This window comes from Solanum lycopersicum, chromosome 4, assembly GCF_036512215.1.
Source record: "Solanum lycopersicum chromosome 4, SLM_r2.1".
NCBI classification, from domain to species: domain Eukaryota; kingdom Viridiplantae; phylum Streptophyta; class Magnoliopsida; order Solanales; family Solanaceae; genus Solanum; species Solanum lycopersicum.
In genome coordinates this window covers 51460056-51478457 of record NC_090803.1, presented here as the reverse complement: position 1 = coordinate 51478457, position 18402 = coordinate 51460056, and the positions used below count along the sequence as shown (strand labels likewise).

The window sequence follows — 18402 nt, the reverse complement described above, 5'->3', positions numbered from 1 at the left end:
TGTAATTCTCTTAGGGCTAGTATTGTTCTTTCATGATGATGAATATCTGTATAATACTCTTATGACTAGTATTTGATTGCTTGTTTTTTCCCTGCATGAGCTGTTTCCTCTTGCCCATGATGATATATCTCAAGGCTTGTTTCTCAAAACATTCGCAGTGGCCGCCTAAGTGCTTTCGCCTTCGCCAGGCTTGAGAGCATATGCTGCTTCTATCCTTCCTTGGATGTCTGAGGCTCTTTACCTTTGTTTAAGTTTTAACTAAAATAGATTGTGTTCTTGCTTAAAATGAATCTGTGTAATTCTCTTAGGACTAGTGTTGTTCTTCCATGATGATGAATATCTGTGTAATACTCTTATGACTAATGTTTGATTGCTTGTTTTTTCCCTTCATGAGCTGTTTCCTCTTGCCCAAGATGATATATCTCAAGGCTTGTTTCTCTAAACATTCGCAGTGGCCGCCTAAGTGCTTTCGCCTTCGCCAGGCTGGAGAGCATATGCTGCTTCTATCCTTCCTTGGATGTCTGAGGCTCTTACCTTTGTTCATGTTTTAGCTATGATAGATTGTATTCTTGCTTGAAATGAATCTGTGTAATCCTCTGAGGACTAGTGTTCATTTGCCTTTTTACTGTGTAATTTTTGGGCTAAGCATGATTTAGTTCTTGCTTGATGATGGGATAGGAGACTAATTATAACAGTATTGTATTTGTAACTTCTTAGGACTAAATTGCTTATGTTTTCTTGATGTACATTTCATCTTTTGCCCATGATGATAGATCCTAAGGCTTGTTTCTCAAAACATTCGCAGTGGCCGCCTAAGTGCTTTCGCCTTCGCCAGGCTTGAGAGCATATGCTGCTTTTATCCTTCCTTGGATGTCTGAGGCTTTTAAATTACGTTTAATTTTTAATTGTGGTTTTGTTCATTCTTGATGATTATTAGGAATTATAAGGATCCTGCTCTATGCGGAACTCCTCTTAAAACTAGTGTGTGCTAGTTAGTTTTTTTTCTTAATAAACTTTTACTTTTCTTGGTCCATGATGATAAATTCAAAGGCTTGTTTCTCAAAACATTCGCAGTGGCCGCCTAAGTGCTTTCGCCTTCGCCAGGCTTGAGAGTATATGCTGCTTTTATCCTTGGATGTCTGAGACCTTTTTGCTATATTTTAGTATTTCTCTGTTGCTTCATTTTTCGATTGTTCATATATCTTTGAATTTAAATTGTCTCCTACTTAAAGTAGGTGCTAGATACTGTCTTTTAGACACCAATAGTAATGGCACACATGTATGTGCAACTCCTAAAACTAGTGTTGATAGAAGCTTTTTTGTATTGTCCTATGAAGTTAAATCCCAAGGCTTGTTTCTCAAAATATTTGCAGTGGCTGCCTTGTAGCTTTCGCCTTCACCAGGCTTGAGAGTTTTTGCTGCTTTTATCCTTCCTTGGATGTCTTGAGGCCTTTCAGTATGTTGCTTCACCCTCGCCTCATATTTTATATTGCAGCTATTGCCTTTTTCAGTCTTCACAACATTTTGGACTCTCAATTTACAACTAACATACAACTTGAAATTCCATTAGTGGGGTTAGGTGATGATGGTAGGTTATACGCAGACCTTAGTGAAGTTGTTTCGTTGGCTCAAGTGCATACTCATATAACATTGAGATTAAATGTTGCTGTATTGGGCTATGATTATAAAGAGAGAGGATAGAGTGAAGAATTTCTCATTTTTGAATGAGATTTGGTAGATAAATTTGCATAACATAGGGTTTGTGATATAGTTGCCCCCTAAATAGCTGTTGGTGGCTTTATTATTAACTCTATATTGTGCATCTTTGTTCTATTCTTTTGAACATGAGTTTTCTTCACAATGAACCTTCTATAAAGTACACTTGATATGAGCCCTTTGCACTCACAAATATAACCAAACTGTATTTTATAGTTTTTCTAGACCAAAAATATAAAGTAAATTTGTTTTGTTGTTTACATATTATTATAATAACCTTAATCTAACATAATACAATATTTTTGACTTCAGAATTTGTGTTTGTATTCTGTGATGATAGGTACTTCTTTTTTCTTCATATATCAATTGAAATTTGTATTTTTCTAGACCAAACTTGAACGTATTCTTAGACAAAACAAAAATTTAAGTCAATTTATTTTGCTGTTTACATGCGACTGTTATATAGCTCATAAATATTTTTTTCAAAAAAAATAAAAATTTGTGTTTGCATTTAACTAATTGAAGTCTGTATATTTTAATACTCATGAAGCATGATATATATTATATATAAAAAATAAATATGTTTTCGGAGACTTGGAATAGTAAGGGAGCTGCATGTAGAATATTTTAGCAAAATAAGTAAATTTTATTTTACAAGTAATAAAATTCTAGCTTTTAGTTTTAATGTTCTCCTTGTGTGTCTATTTTTACTTGTCGTATTACAAAAAAATTTTAAGTTAATTTGAATAGTTTTCAAAGTTCAATTAGATTAATTTGATTTTTTTTTAAAAAAATATAGATACATAAAAATTATTTGAATTGTGATTTCTTTTGCATATCAAAACGATAAAAAAAAGTTGTTTGTAAAATGTTTGTCAACAATTGATAGTGAACGAGTAGAGTAGAATATTTGAGGTACTGATGTTCTTTATTGAAATAATTGGGTAAAATAAGTAAATATAAATATAAAATTATTAAAATTGTAGCTTAAATAGCACAAACAAGAATGATAGATCTCTTCATGTACGAGTTTCAATACCACTAATGCAAATAAATAGTGGTATAGTTTATAACAAGTTCTTTACAAAATGTCTATTTATATGGTAACACTAAAATTTAAATTATAATTTAGTATACATTATATTAATTACACGCAAAACTCATTTAACATAAAAAAAAAAAAGAGTTCATAATTATATAACCTTGCGGCGATGGCTGGACTGGATCCTTGTTCATCCATTAATTTTCCACCATTAACTACCAAGACTTTATCCCAACATATATACAACTTTTTATAAAGGAGCAAATAGATGCCCACTGATAGAAATTTTATAAAGAAAGCTGGAAATCTAATGAGTGATAAGGACAGTGAGGGGACTCTCCAAAACTATAATTCATTTGATCAAGTGAAGTGGAAGCCATTGAAGGTGGTGACAAAGTGTGAGTACAAATCATATTGACAAGGGAATTTCAATTCAAATGGTAGATAATATGATGATGGATAAAGGGGTCAACAAAGAGGTGAATCTGGAGATGGTAAAGGTAGAAGGAGAAAAATATTATAATATTGATATTAGAATGAAATTATAAAATTAGTAAATAATTTAGCACAAATATTGTGTCGTGTAAGTCACTGCCACAAGTGTTCTCAAACATGTGCACTCGTGGTTGAAAGTTTGGAGGTAGCCCACAATCAATTACCCAATATTTATTTTAAGAATAAGATAAGAAGAAAATGTTACTTTTTTTTTGTTGGTAGTGGTGTTTTATGCTCATTCAAAATACATATTTATATAGGAGCTGCAAATAGAAATAAATTCTTAAGAAACGTATGTGAAATCTTAATGACATTAAAAGTCATTACGTCACACTTTAATAAAAATATAATTTGGAATGGATAACTAATTTATTCCTTTTGTAATGTAATATTCTATATACTTTGCATTACTCTTAATTAATGTTGTAAAATTGATATTATAATCCCCCACTAACATAAAGATAAAGAGTAAGAACACATTTTGGGCAAAAGGAAGAAGAAGCATGTACTTAAGTGTCAATATCTTTAGATTTGAATTAACACATAGTGAAATGGAGCAACAACTCAATATCCAAAGTGGAGTACTCTTGAACTGAATGTATATAATTGAGACCCCCATAACAAATACTATATCCTTAAATTTTAAGCAACCTCTGTGTACGAACAAAGTGCTTTTATGGTCATGCACATACCTTAGGTCTTATGAGTGTTCTAAAAAGGCGATTAATTCTTTCATAACAGGCGACCACACCTTTACACTCACGCAGGTGACTCCATCAAGTCTATCTCAAATAGACCACTTACGACTATAGAATCATTAAAAGCAAAATAAGTTCAACTTTATAAAACAGTGTCTCACGTCATAAAGATATAAAATGTGGTGTATATTGAGGCCTAACAAGTCCACCACATTACCTAAATCAATGGGCTTTAGTCTCACCCCCCTCGACGTTTCAAGGATTATTTTCCTTGTCAAGCCCTTGGTCATAAGATCCTCCAAATTTCTTTCGAACCTTACATATTCCAAGAAAATAACACCCAGTTTTAACAACTGTTTAACTGCACCATGTCTGATGCGAATGTCTCTTTTTTTCATTGTACACACTATTTTTGACAATTCCAATTGCTGCTTGTGAGTGACAGTGAAGAGAGACTAGTGATGCTTGTCTTTCCCACAATGACATATCCGCCAAAAGATTTCTCAACCACTCAGTTTCTTACCCTGCCAACTCGAGAGCAATGAATTCAGATTTTATGGTAGAACGTGCTATACAAGTCTATTTGGAAGACTTTCACGAAATAACACCTGCACCAAAAGTAAACACATAGCCACTGGTGGAGCTAACTTCATCATTGTCAATTACCCAATTTGCATCACAAAATCTTTCTAAAACAACAAGAAATTTTTTAAAATGCAAACACCAATTCATAGTACCTCTCAAATACCTTAGCAATCGATGAAGAGTATTTCAATGCTCACTATTGGGATTATGCGTATATCTACTCAATCTACCAACAACATAAACTATATCAGTTTGAGAAACATAACACTCCAAATTATTTTAGCATATTCAGTTTGAGAAACATAACACTCCAAATTATTTTAGCATATTCAGTTTGAGAAATACTAGATTCTTTATTCTTTTTGAAGTGTATGAGAGGATCATAAGGAGTTCTCACCGTAACTACATCAAAAAAATGTAACTTTTTCAACATCTTTTTATTGTAATTTAATGTAATGAGACTGACACAAAGAGAAACCATTAACAGTTGTTTTGATTTTAACTTTCAAAATCACCTCTGCTTCACGAAGGTCTTTCATCTCAAATGTAGATGATAAAAAGTTCTTGATCTCATTAATAACATTCACATTAGGATCAAAGATTAACATGTCATCTACATATAAATATATAATGACACAATATGAACCTATCATCTTAGAATAAATACATGTATCAGATGAATTTACAACAAAGTCATTATCCACTAATGTGTTATTAAATTTTTCATACCATTGCTTAGGTGCTTGTTTTAGTCCATACAAGGACTTTCTCAGTATGCATACTTTATTCTCTTGTCCTGAAACCACAAAATCCTCGGGTTGAGTCATATAGATCTCATCCTCTAAATCACCATTTAGAAATGTTGTTTTGACATCCGTTTGATGTACCACTAAGTCACGAATAGAGTCCAAAGCAATAAGAGTTCTAATGGTTGCTATTTTAGTCACAAGAGAATAAGTATCAAAGTAATCAACACCTTTCTTTTGGTTAAAAGCCCTAATCACAAGTCTAGCCTCATATTTATCAATTGTGCCATCAGGTCTCAATTTCTTCTTAAATATCCACTTGCTACTTCTTGTCTTACAACCTTTAGGTAAATCATACAAGTCCCAAGTGTGATTACAAACTATAGAGTCTAATTCACTTTTAATAGTCTCTTTCCAAAATATAACATCTATTTATCTCATTGCTTCATTAAAAGTCTTAGGATCTTCTTCTATTAAATAGATAGACACTAATTCATCATTACAACATTAATATCAAAATTTTCAGTTAAGAAAGTAGTGATAAAATTAGGATTAAAACTTGTCTCGATTCTATGTCTCTTACTCCTTCTAAGTTCTTTTTCACATTCATTATAATTAACTCTAGATTAAGGTACAACACGAGAAATAATAGACATAAATGTAGAAGCATTATTTTTCACATCACTCGGCACATTATTTTTTAAAGGAAAAATATGCTCAAAAAATTCTACATCTCTAGATTCACAAATAGAATGGTCACTTAGAGACATAAACCTATATGCAACACTATTTTGAGCATAACCAATAAAGACTATATCAAAAGTCTTAGATCAAACATTTACTCGTTTAAAATCAGGTAGACCAACCTTAGCCAAACACCCCACACTTTCAGAAATTTCAAGTTAGGAGTAAATCCTTGTCACAACGCATATGAGGTCTTGTCTATTTCTTATTGTAACAACCCTAAAAATGGATAAGATAAGAAATGTTTAATGTGTCAAGAATGCCTATGAATAGACCAGAGTTCACACGGACTGATGCGCGTAGAACCAGACCTCGGAACCCTTGCTACAGCCAAGACAACTAACTTAGGGAGTTAGTTGAACTTGAAAAGGTTAGGTCCAACCATTTAGGGCTCTCGAATACGAAGATTTACTCGAAGGAATCTTTACGGGACTTAAAAAGAGGAAATCTTAGGTTGAAGGGTCTAGGGGTAAAATGGTCTTTTTCCTGATGAAGGGTAGTTTCGTAATTACTCTAAATATGTAATTAATTATCTAATTAATAAGGTGGAAGGGCAATTTCGGGAGAGGGGCCCGAAAATAGGCTCATGAAGTGAAGTCTTGCTCCACCCGGGTTCGAACCTAGGTGGAAGCAATGAGTTTAAATGATTTTTATTTAAGCTATTGAATTAATGTAATTAATTAATAATTCTTATTCATTAGCTGATTTAAAATAAAATGGAAATCAGATTTTTATTAAAAATTGACTAAGTTCTAAAACTAGACCCCTAAGCCTCCTACAACTCCCACTCTCTCACGTTTATCTTTCCACTCTCACTCTCACACTCAATCTCTCTTATTCTTTCTCACGTATTTTCCCTGCCAAAATAAGATACAAAAGCAGAAAAAAATAAACCAAGTTCTTCACACTTGAAGAACTCACGAAATCACAAGAAAGCAAATGTTAATCACACACTAGGCTAAGGGAGGTTGTCATTCGAGTGGAGTTGATATTGAGGAGGCTTAGACGTGTTCTTGGGTGAAGTTTTTGGGCAGCAAGTCACGAGTTTAACGTCAAAAAGGTATGGGTTTTCTTCTCTCTTGGTCCCTTTCCCAAGAGACCCCTTAAGGTTCATATTATTCATCCGCAAATTAGAATTGTTTCCCCTTTTGCATGCCCCTGTCACTAGCTCCCAATGAATCGTAAGTTTAGTATGATTGCTAGTAGATTTAGGTATATGTTATGTTTTCGTGATATGATTATGTTGTGTACTTCAAATCGTATGAAAGACAACCACGTATTCGAAATTATGTGCAAGTGTGTGCGTGTGCAAATATGTTACAATGAATGAGGTTCTCGGATTAAGGCTTCAATTTGATAATGTTTTGGTTATCATTTTACGTGCATAAACCTATGTAAATCGTGATGTTCATTAAAATGGAAGTGTGGCTGATTTGAGTATAAATATTTTGGCTAAACGAATCTATAAAAATACACCCCAAAAAGTGTTAGATGATCTATGAATTCCCTAAGATTTCAAGTGAAATGTTGGTGAAAATAAGCTAAAAAAATGACTAAATTTCCAGCAAACTTACAAGTTTAGTTTAGGCTAAATGTAGAGGAATAACTATGAAATTTAGTTGAGTATAAAGGGATGAGGCCACCAGGATTTGAACCTGTGACCTCACCCGTGTAATGGCTTGAAATCGCAAGAAAAGAAATGGGGTCAGGTGAAATCGATATGGGGTATGCTGGCTGAAAAGAGTACAAATAGTAATAAAATAAAATGGGAGGCGTGGGAATCAAACCCACGACCTCCAGGCAGCGAGTGAAGTAAAGGAAAAAAATAAAAGAAAGGTAATGTGAGGCGTGGGAATCGAACCCACAACCTCAAGGTTATGAAGGATAGTAAAAGAGAAAGGGAAAATAAGAAAGAAAATAAAGTGAGGCAGTGGGGGCTCGATCCCACAACCTCACTGCCAACGCAGAGATAGTCAACATTTAAATGAAATTAAAATAAGGAGGTTGTGGGGGTTCGACCCACAACCTCTCAGTCCTAAATGAATAAAAGAAAAATAAAGAGAGGTTGTGGGGGTTTGATCTCACAACCTCCTAGTTAATGCGATATAGACAAGGAATATAAATAGAAAAATAAAAGGGGGTTGTAGAGGTTCGAACCCACAACCCCTCGGCCAAGGGAGAGAGTTTCTGAAGAAAAGGAACTAAAAAGAAATGTTGATGTTGGGGCTCGATCTAGGGTCTCAATGTCATGAGGACTAAAAATAAAATCAAGGAAAAATGTAAGTGTTATCCAAGAGATTCGAACTTGGGTTTCCTTGACCAAATTTTTGTGTTGATACATAAGTCATACGTGAATTAAATGTTCAAGAATAATGTCACCTACTTAGATCGAATCGAGACAAGTCCATTGACATATGATGAAATAATTATTATGTAATGAAATGATGAAACCCTAGAAGGGGAAAGTAAGAGTGTGAAACACACAAATGGCCAAGTGCATTGGCATATGAGGAAATGAACATTCATGTAAAAATGGGGTGAGTAATTATGAAGAACAATTGTGCAAATGTTAATGAATGTGGTGACAACATGATATGTGGCTAATGTAAAATATGAGAACAATCTCAAATGAGCCTAAGTAAATGTTACCAAAACGTACTCACCTATGAGAGTGTAAAGTTAATAAAGAGACCAATCTCTATGAACACTCTAATGAAAGTATTGAAGTTAATGCATACAAAATACTAATGATGATATGAGAAATCACCTAATGAGTTATGATGTCCTCATGCTAGAAGTCAGCTTCCATGATGTATGAGTTGAATGTAATGGAACTTTATACTGAGCACCGATAGGCTAGCTATGAGCGGTGATGCCTTTTTCAGGAAGGGCGGAGGTTCACGTAACTCTCATGAGATGGGACTGTCCGAAATGCTGGGTATGGGTATCCTTATATCTCCTAGTCTTTGAACCTATACTGCCAAAATATAGGAATCTAGCAGGGTTCAATCCCCTATATATGCTAGCATGTTCTGGGTCACTTTAGCCGGTGATTCCACCTCTTTTTGGTGTGGGGCAGACACTGAATTTCATGATGCTCACATGATCTATATCGATTAAAGTTAAAGTTCCCAAAGAATGAATGAGGTCAGCCTCTAATGATGCACATAAAGAAATGAATGATACCAAAGGTGTTAGGATAGAATAATCAAGAGGTGAGATAGACTTAAGTAATGACACTAGGTCATTCTTGATCATTGCACATCAAACCCGATGAAAGTCTTAAACTACATCTTAGGTATAGCTGGTGTCTACACTAGCTTATGAATATATGAAGTGAAGTACGTATGAATGAATGAAGCAGACTCTGTGTTTGCTAAAGAAGGTTCCGTAGTTGAGGTCTCATATGTTGAGCCCTCATTTTTGGGAAGTCTTGATCTCTAGTCCATGATTCCAAAGTTTCATGGCATATGAACGAATGATATGAAAGATGTTATGTGTTATATGCAATATGTTATGTGATATGTGTAAGATGTTAAGTGTTGTGCGCAATACGATACGTATGATGATGCGTGTTACTCTCATGGCATGACTTTCCTAATCCAAATTTGCCAGGTTCACTATCTTTCCTAATCCAAATTTGGAAAATCTACTGACTTGACTTTTCATGAATCATGTTGTTTAATAAAAGCAATTCTTACTCATGCATGTCCTTGGTGTGTGCTTGCATATACCCATACTTAGTACAAGTGTGTACTAATCCCATACAATATCTACTTTTAGGTGTAGGCACAAGTGGACGTTAGAGCTTACGATACGATGTTGTAGCTATCCGGATATGGAACTTACATCCGGACTTGGTAGGCCCTCATGCTTTCGAGGATGTCTACCATTATTATCTAGCTTAGATGTAGGCTTTATCTAGTGGAGCATATTTCACTAGTGTTTCAATTCCCATTTCATTTCGGACTTTGTATTGGTGTCGTTTTGGCAAGAATACATTTAACGCAATTATGAATTGCTTCTTTCATTTGATTATCTCTATATTAGATGGTTGATTTGTGAATGCCTATGATGTTAAGTATAATATGTTTTGCATGAAATAAGAAAACAAAAAGTTTAAATTTTCCGCTAAAATTAACCTAGATAAAGTAAGTATGACATATGTAGGCTTGTATGCGACCTCTCAGATAGGTAATTTGGAACGGATAGGTAATTTATACCTTTTGTAACGTAATATTTTATATAATTTTCATTGCTATTAATTAATATTGTAAAATTAATAGTATAACAATATTGATGGTTTAGCTCAGCAGCATATCTTCACTAAGCTTTTGGAAGATAGTCTCGAAAGTGCTACTTTTCAAATTCCTTCACAAATTTGGAGTCAAAAGAGGGGGGTTTCCACCTCATATGCAGGAGTCTGTATCTGTGCATAGGGAGAAGGAACACAAAAATTAGGAGTTGAAAGTGGCTTGTGTTAAATCACAACCAGTTCAAACCTTACATGAGATGGTGTCTCACCTAGGGGCTGCGGAGGATCAAGAAATATTTAACAGAGATGCAAATGAAGATATAGAACATAAAGAAGTTTTGCAAATTGAGCATCTAAGTTATAAAGATGCAGGCATTTCTCCATCATTAACACGAACTCCTAAAGGCAAAAATAAAGGGGAAGTGCTTCCTAAAAGATCTAATCCTCAAAAGGGGACCAGGATTGGGTCTATTAGATCTCAAAATTCATTCAATAGAATTCAAATCTTACACAGATTTCACAAATTTTCTAGCATAGTTTGATGGAGCCTTTTCAAAATGTTAATAATATACAAAGGTTCAAAAGGAGATTGGGCATGAAGCATGCTAATTATAACTGCAATGGAAAAATTTTGGTATTCATTTAAGATCGTATTCAAGTGGAGGTGATGTCTGATTCTGATAATGTGTTGACTCTTAGGTTACTTTTCCAAGAAAATAATTCTCCTTTGATTGTGTCTATAGTTCATGTCAATGTGATGCCGAGGAAAGGGCACAATTATTGAATGACATGTATATTAGTAATACTTATTAGAATGTCCTTTGTTTGATTGAGGGTGATTTTAATGTCATTCGGAGTGAAGAGGAGAAAGTTGGTGGTTCGCATGTATATCCTAATGAGTATGAGTATTTTGCATTTTGTATAATTTCTTGTGATCTTGTGGATGTCAATTATAGAGGGAGCCCTTTTACATGGTGGAATGGGAGGATTCATAATCAATCTATCTTCAAAAGGCTTGATAGATACTTGATAAATCAAGATTGTTTGGGATATTTCGTGATGGTAGAATTAGAACATTTGGCAACAACAGTGTCTGATCATGCTCCCATGTTACTCTCTTGTGGACAAAAGTCTAATTCTCCTACAAGAACTTTCAGGTTCCTTAAATTTTGGTCTGAAAGATCCAAATTCCATCAGGTAGTGAAAAACAGTTGGGTTTCAGAAGAGATTGATGTGTTTATCAATTTGAAACAAAAGTTGAAAAATACCAAAACAACCTTGTCTAACTGGAGTAAAGTTGTTTTAGATATATTTTCAAGCAATTATTTATCAGGGAAGAAATTGTAAGGGTGAAGGAGCAATTATTTGAAGCTACCCCCACTGAAGATAATAGAAGAATTCTACATCAGGCTCATGCATAATTGAAAAAATATATGCATTTTAAGGAAGAGTATTGGCGACAAAAAGCTGAAATTTTGTGGTTTCTAGAAGGGAAAAAAATACAATATTCTTTCACATTTTGGTGAGAGGTAGAAGGAAAAGACTGAGTTTCAACAAAATTTAGAATTTGGAATCCCTTGTTTCATTGAGTTGAAGGAGTCTTCATTGGGATGAATTCATGATGTTAGTGAGACTTGTTAACGTCTGATATGAAATACACCCATAGCTCGATGTACCAATTTAGTTGTATCATGTTTGTAATCCCTCGTTTCTTTCCCTTCTTTTTAATTCAAATGGGCTCTGCCCATCCTTTATGATTAAAAAAATAATTATTATATATTTGTGTATTTTTTTGAAAATAAGTATTTGTGATTATAACTTACATATAATTTTATAAAAAGCTATTAGTCAACAACTACCAATAATCTTTACAAGATGAGTATGCGTTCTTTTTTATTTGTTTTGGTTGCAAAATTCAAAAGGATAAATATTCTTTTTACCAAATATGTATGAATTAGTTTTGATGTTTTAAACTTATAGTATTTGTAATTTTATAGTATAATATTAAATTGTATAAAGATTATTGAAAATATTACTTCATATAGTATGTTCCAACGTAAGCAAAGACTAAATACTATTTTAATATGGATATAATGTAGTAAAATACTTTCATGAATTATTACTTTTATGAAACAAATAAAAGTTAAAAGTGGACAAGTAAAAATCAAACGAGGAATACTTTTAAAACAAAAATGAACTATATGTGCAGTATTTTAAAGGAAAATCTCATTCATTGTCAAAGAATTTAGACAATCAAAGAAACTTAATAAATTTATTGCTATTGGTATAAAAAAATTAAAGAATTGAATAGTAGATATCTTATTGACAATGGATTTAAATGATAATGAATAATCAAAGGCCTTATGCACAAGTTATTTTAAAGGAATTTTTTTTAATATATATGATTTAATATAAAATAATAGTCATGTAACTCAGTATATCATATTAATAACTAATGTTATAGTTAACAAAGCATTACACTAGACATTAACCTTTTATAGTAAAACCTCTATAAATTTATATAGGAGGGACCATAAAATTTTATTATTTTATAAAAATATTATTTAATCAATAAATTAATATTTATTAACTTAAAGAATAATTTGAGATTTAATGAAGGTTAATTTTAATTATATTATACTAATTTATGTATCATATTTTATTCATTTCACATAAAAAAAATTACATATATGACACGAAAAAGGGTCAAAAATATCACTGAACTACAAGAAAAGGTCTAAAAACACTCTTCGTCTATCTTTTGATTTAAAAATACCCCTTTACTCTTTTTTTTTGCCTAGAATTACACTCCTTTTTGCTCACTTATAACCTTGCAACTAACAACCCTCTCTCTTTTTTTTAAAAAAAAATACTTACTATGTGTTATTTTATCATGTATAACTTACATAATTTAGTGTAAAATCTAAATTACATCTATCCCTACTCTTTCTATTTTACAAAACTCCCTTAGAAATTGTAGCATCCGGATACATTATACTCAACCAAATACATAGCATCTGATACCTTAAATAACTTGTTGCGCTTAAAAAGTAACCTAAATGTAAAATTAATTATCAGTATACAAATCGCGGAAAAGAAATTGATATCAATCTATTCCAATCCCTAACAGATTTAGAGAATTCAAAATTCAAATTTTCTTCTCCTCCATCTATTCCAAAAATCATAACATATCAAAAATAGACGATCCATGATTACTTCTACATGATCAGGTTATCGATTTCTTTTTAGATTTTTCAGATTTTGGGTGTGTGATCTGAATTATGAATGATATAATAGTGATTGAATAGTTGTTGGACAAACGATTTCTTTTGTAAGTCTCAGATCCACCATTACAACTGAATTGAATCTTAAATCTGCCATTGTAACAATAGAAATGATGGGTGGAGAGATACATTATTTTGATGCTACATCCGATAGAATTTGTACGTGTTGAAGTTGAGTAAAAAGGTACTCGTAAAGCAGCTTATCTTTGTAATAGCAAAATATAAAGTAAAGCACAACTTCAATTTCAAGATACAAAGATCTGATAAAAATATATTGAATTAGTTGTTTTGTATTGTGAATTAGTATTTTTGATTTCTTGATACATAAGTCGTGATATTATTCATGATACAATGTTAGTTACTAATTTATACATAAATAGTTTGCATCATAAAAAAGAAGAAAAAGAGCTTAGGATTTTTTTTCTTGGAGCAACTTGCAACATCTGTTATCGTAAAAAAACTTCAAGACAATATGGATATTCCAAAGATTTCAAATGACACTGATTTGCTTCACCCTTCTACTGAGCTTGAGAAGCAAAAGCACAAGATTGTGCGCTTTGTCCAATCACCTAATTTTACTTTTGAGAATGTTAAATGTCAAGTTCTTCTAATTACAACAATTTCCAAACACTCGCAAACAGTGGTTACATGCCCCATTTGTTAGCAAGTGCTATGCCATCCAATTGGTGATGTCACGACCCAAAACGAGCCGCGAGTGGCACCCACACTTATTCTCCTATGTGAGCGAACCAACAAATCTGAACCCCAACATTTACCAATATTTCAACCATAATGAACAAAATATAATGCGGAAGACTCAAAACTCATTAACGAAAATCAATTAAATAACTCCTAAAACTCAATACTTATTATTCCCAAAATCTGGAAGTCATCACATCAAGAACATCTATCCTCAAATTTCTAAATCTAAGAGTATTAAGAAGATAAAATAAGTAAAAGGATGGTCCATGTCCGACTTCAAGACATCAAGACGCGAATGAGAGAATCCAGCACGAGCTAGGAACCATAGCTCACCCTGAATTCTGATATGCTGGAGACTGGCTAAAGTTGAGGGCGAGTCGAAGTCGATGGCGCACCTACTGCACTCCACAAAATAACAAAGAAGAAAATACAAGTAGGAGTCAGTACAAGGAACAAGTACTGAGTAGGTATCATCGGCCAACTCAGAATAGAAAGCAATATATATTGAATAATAATATGAAATCAACCATAATACTTAAAAGGTGACAATCAACAAGTACAATAACCATTGGAAACATCACCAAGCATACCCTTGAGGACTCAAACCTCCACACCATACTCATTTGGGGAAAAAGGTTCTTCGAATTGAGTATATTAACATGATTCAAAATTACTTCTCTTCATTATTATCGTGTCGGAACGTGACACTCCAATCCCCTAATTCTACGTGTCGGAATGTGACACCCGATCCCTTAATGCTACGTGTCGGAACGTGACACCCGATCCCTTAATGCTATGTGTCAGAACGTGACACTCCGATCCCCTAATTCTACGTGTCGGAACGTGACACTCCGATCCCCTAATTCTACGTGTCGGAACGTGACACCCCGATCCCCTAATACTATCGTGTCGGAACGTGACACTCTGATCCCCCAATGCTACCGTGTCGGAACGTGACACTCCGATCCCCTAATGCTACCGTGTCGGAATGTGACACTCTGCTTGGACAACAAATTTTCAGACAAGAAACAATAGCAAATTATTTTCAACACTATAAAAATTCATTCCAGGGATACAATCTCAGAGAATTTGAATGGACTCAGTTGTAAAAACGTCATTCATGAACTTGAGGTCATGATTAATGATCTTGATTACCATAATAAAATGGATGTCAGTAACCTGTTGGATTATTTGGGTGAAAGTGATACATGTTCAGAGGTCCAAAGTTTAGAAGAAATTGTGGATACCATCAAGAAAAATATGTCGACGATGAAGTTGAAGATGATACAATATCTTTAGAACTAGTTATGCATAAGGAAACACTTATCGCATCTAGAACTCTTTATAATTTTATGGTGCAGTTTGAAAGAACAACACATTAGAGCTCTTGGATGCAATAAGAAAAATTAGAGATGAACTTCAATTAAATTTAAATTTTAAGAAAAAATTCACAAAGAATCATATATCACTAAATTTTTTTTAGATATATTTATACTTTTAAAAGAATTATTAATTTATGATATTAATGGGATCATATATTATCTTATCGAAATTGGTGATTCTTTTCATTGACCGAAGTCGGAATCGGAGAAAAAGAATAATTTAGTGAGATTATTAATTTATTAAGTATTAATTTATAGAGATCTTACAGTGACATAATCTTTTATTTGTTTTAAATTAGTATTTTTTTTACAACAAATGAATTTCTCTGGTCAAAGGTAAAAAGAGAAATGTCCTAATTGATTAAAACGGAAAGTAAAAAGAAAAAGAGAAAAAAAAAATTATTACATCAATGGAAAAAACTATAGAATAAAAAAAGAAAAAGCTAACAAACCATCATTAAATCCACCGCATTTGAACCACATAAGCGTCATTTAAAAGTTGAAAAAAAAGCCAAAAAAGGATTAAAAAATTTAATGACAGTAAATAATTTTTACTTGTTTCTTCTTCTTGTTGCTTTAGCAAAGTGACAAAGAATCAATCTTTCATGGCTAAACAACCTAAGCGTGTGTACTAGTCTTGGAAAGCCAATAATATAAGTACCTCTTACTAGTTTATATACTTGTATAAAAATAACTTTGCTTTCTTGAGTTTCTTTTTTGATTTTTTTTGTTGAGGTTATGTTTTGTTTTGAAGTTTATTGATAATTGGGCATGGTTATATTGTAATAACGATTGATGGGTTGGTGTTACTTTGCTGAAATTTGATGTGAGGTTTACTATTTTAAGAGTTAGCTTGTGTTGATCAGAAAAAAAATGAAAGCTTTGGTCTTTTGGGGTTGGGGGTGTTGGAATTGTGTTGTGTTTGTGGGATTCTTTGTGTTGTGTTTCTGGTTTGTTACTTTCTGTGGATGGCTATTTCAAATTCTTGATTTCAAATTCTTTAAATAGCTGTGAAGAATTAAAATTTTGTGGAATAGTGGTTAATGAGGTGGGATGAGAATTATGAAGTCTCACGTTCAAATCTAAGCAAAGGATGAAAATAGTATGTCACTTCTTTCTATTCGTTTGAGTCTTGATGGATGGAATACCTGATATTTGTTTTGGTGGGAGGTAGCTGATATGCATGGTTGATATTTAGTAGTATTAGATGGTTTCTTATGGTCAAATGAACTATTCAACATTAGAGGAAGGAGTAATTGTTCGTTAGTTTTAGTTAGTTCCTTAGTTGTAGTTAGTTCATTAGTTTAATTAGTTTGTTAGTTTTTGTTATTTCGTTGATTGTAGTTAGTTCAATAGTCTCGGCATTGATGAAAAATTTTTGATCAAGAATTTCGTTGGGGCCAACCCTTAGGACCAACAACAACCTTTAAAACTTGGAAATATGGGTCTGTTCTTCTACCCTTTTCACTTTAATATTAGGCTTAATTTGCATGATGTAAGGGTTGAACATGTGACGTAATCACAAGTCCCTCAACAGTTGCCACTTGAGCTAAGCCTATGATGATGTATTCCTAGTAATCCTTCATGATTACAAATGGGAACTTGTAATTTCATCATTCAAGAGCTTTGCTCCTCAATTCTAAGTTGCGGATATTCGATACGGATATGAATCTAGAGGTCGGGTTCTTCATGAGCTAAATTTTAAGATTTGGGGATACAGATTTAGGGTTTATATATGGGTGCAGGTATTCAGTTGGAAAAAGATCTAGAAAACTTAAATTATGAGATGTTATGTAGAAAACTTTGAGAGAAAATATTAATAAGAGTAGAATCTTGGAAGGAGATAAAAGGAAAGGAAGTGTCTTAAGAAATTTCTATATTATTCCATTTTCTTTAATTTCACCTCACCTTTTGTTTTGATTACAAAAATCATTGAACCTATCCGGAATTTCTCCTTCGATTTCGGTCAAAGTACCTAAAATCGGTTGGCCCGATTGGGTATGAATTTCACACCCATGTCATGTCGACAGGGTGCTATAGCAAAAATGAAGAGTCCGGACAACTTAGTATCAAAACGATAGTTATGGTCTCAATATACTATATCTAGTGTGACGCGGGGCATACTCTTTGATCTAAATTTTGATACTTTTAGTAGGATGGTCATTTGAGGCCTAAAATTATAAGGATTTTTGCAAGATTTGACACTTCTAGTTGTGAAAACCTAAGGTAAAGTGGAAATTAGGAAAGAACAAATATCATCCTTATTAACTTGATGTTTTTGGTAAACGAATTGAATATGTGGATTTCTCCTTCTTACATCAATTACACTGCTTATCCAAAAAAAATGTTTATCTCTTGATGCAAATAAGATACAAGAGCCTCCTGATATAGGTGTTAAAAGTTAGGAAGCACTCGACAACTAGGAAGAGTGATTACATACCTTCGGGAGATTGTAGAAAATGTAGAAATATATATGAGCTTGATTGTTACGACCCAAAACGAGCCGCGAGTGGCACCCACACTTATCCTCCTAGGTGAGCGAACCAACAAATCTAAACCCCAATATTTACCAGTATATCAATTATGAATAGTAAAAATAATGCGGAAGATCCAAAATTATTAACGAAATCAATTAAATCAACTTCTAAAGTTAAATACTTATTATTCCCAAAATCTGGAAGTCATCACACCAAGAACATCTATCCTCAAATTTCTAAATCTAAGAGTATTAAGAAGATAAAATAAGTAAAAGG

General features: G+C 33.0%; 4 non-coding genes across 4 annotated transcripts; all 4 read left to right on the top strand.

Moving 5' to 3' along the window:
- The first annotated feature begins 111 nt into the window (after positions 1-111).
- LOC112941398 (small nucleolar RNA SNORD14) lies at positions 112-235 on the top strand. Its single transcript, XR_003246680.1, has one exon. It is a non-coding gene; the product is annotated as a small nucleolar RNA SNORD14 (small nucleolar RNA).
- A 170-nt stretch (positions 236-405) lies between these two features.
- Positions 406-529, top strand: LOC112941401 (small nucleolar RNA SNORD14). The gene has a single exon (XR_003246683.1). It is a non-coding gene; the product is annotated as a small nucleolar RNA SNORD14 (small nucleolar RNA).
- Positions 530-758: 229 nt separating this feature from the next.
- On the top strand, positions 759-882 carry LOC112941397 (small nucleolar RNA SNORD14). The gene has a single exon (XR_003246679.1). It is a non-coding gene; the product is annotated as a small nucleolar RNA SNORD14 (small nucleolar RNA).
- Positions 883-1027: 145 nt separating this feature from the next.
- Positions 1028-1147, top strand: LOC112941403 (small nucleolar RNA SNORD14). Its single transcript, XR_003246685.1, has one exon. It is a non-coding gene; the product is annotated as a small nucleolar RNA SNORD14 (small nucleolar RNA).
- The last annotated feature ends 17255 nt before the right edge of the window (positions 1148-18402 follow it).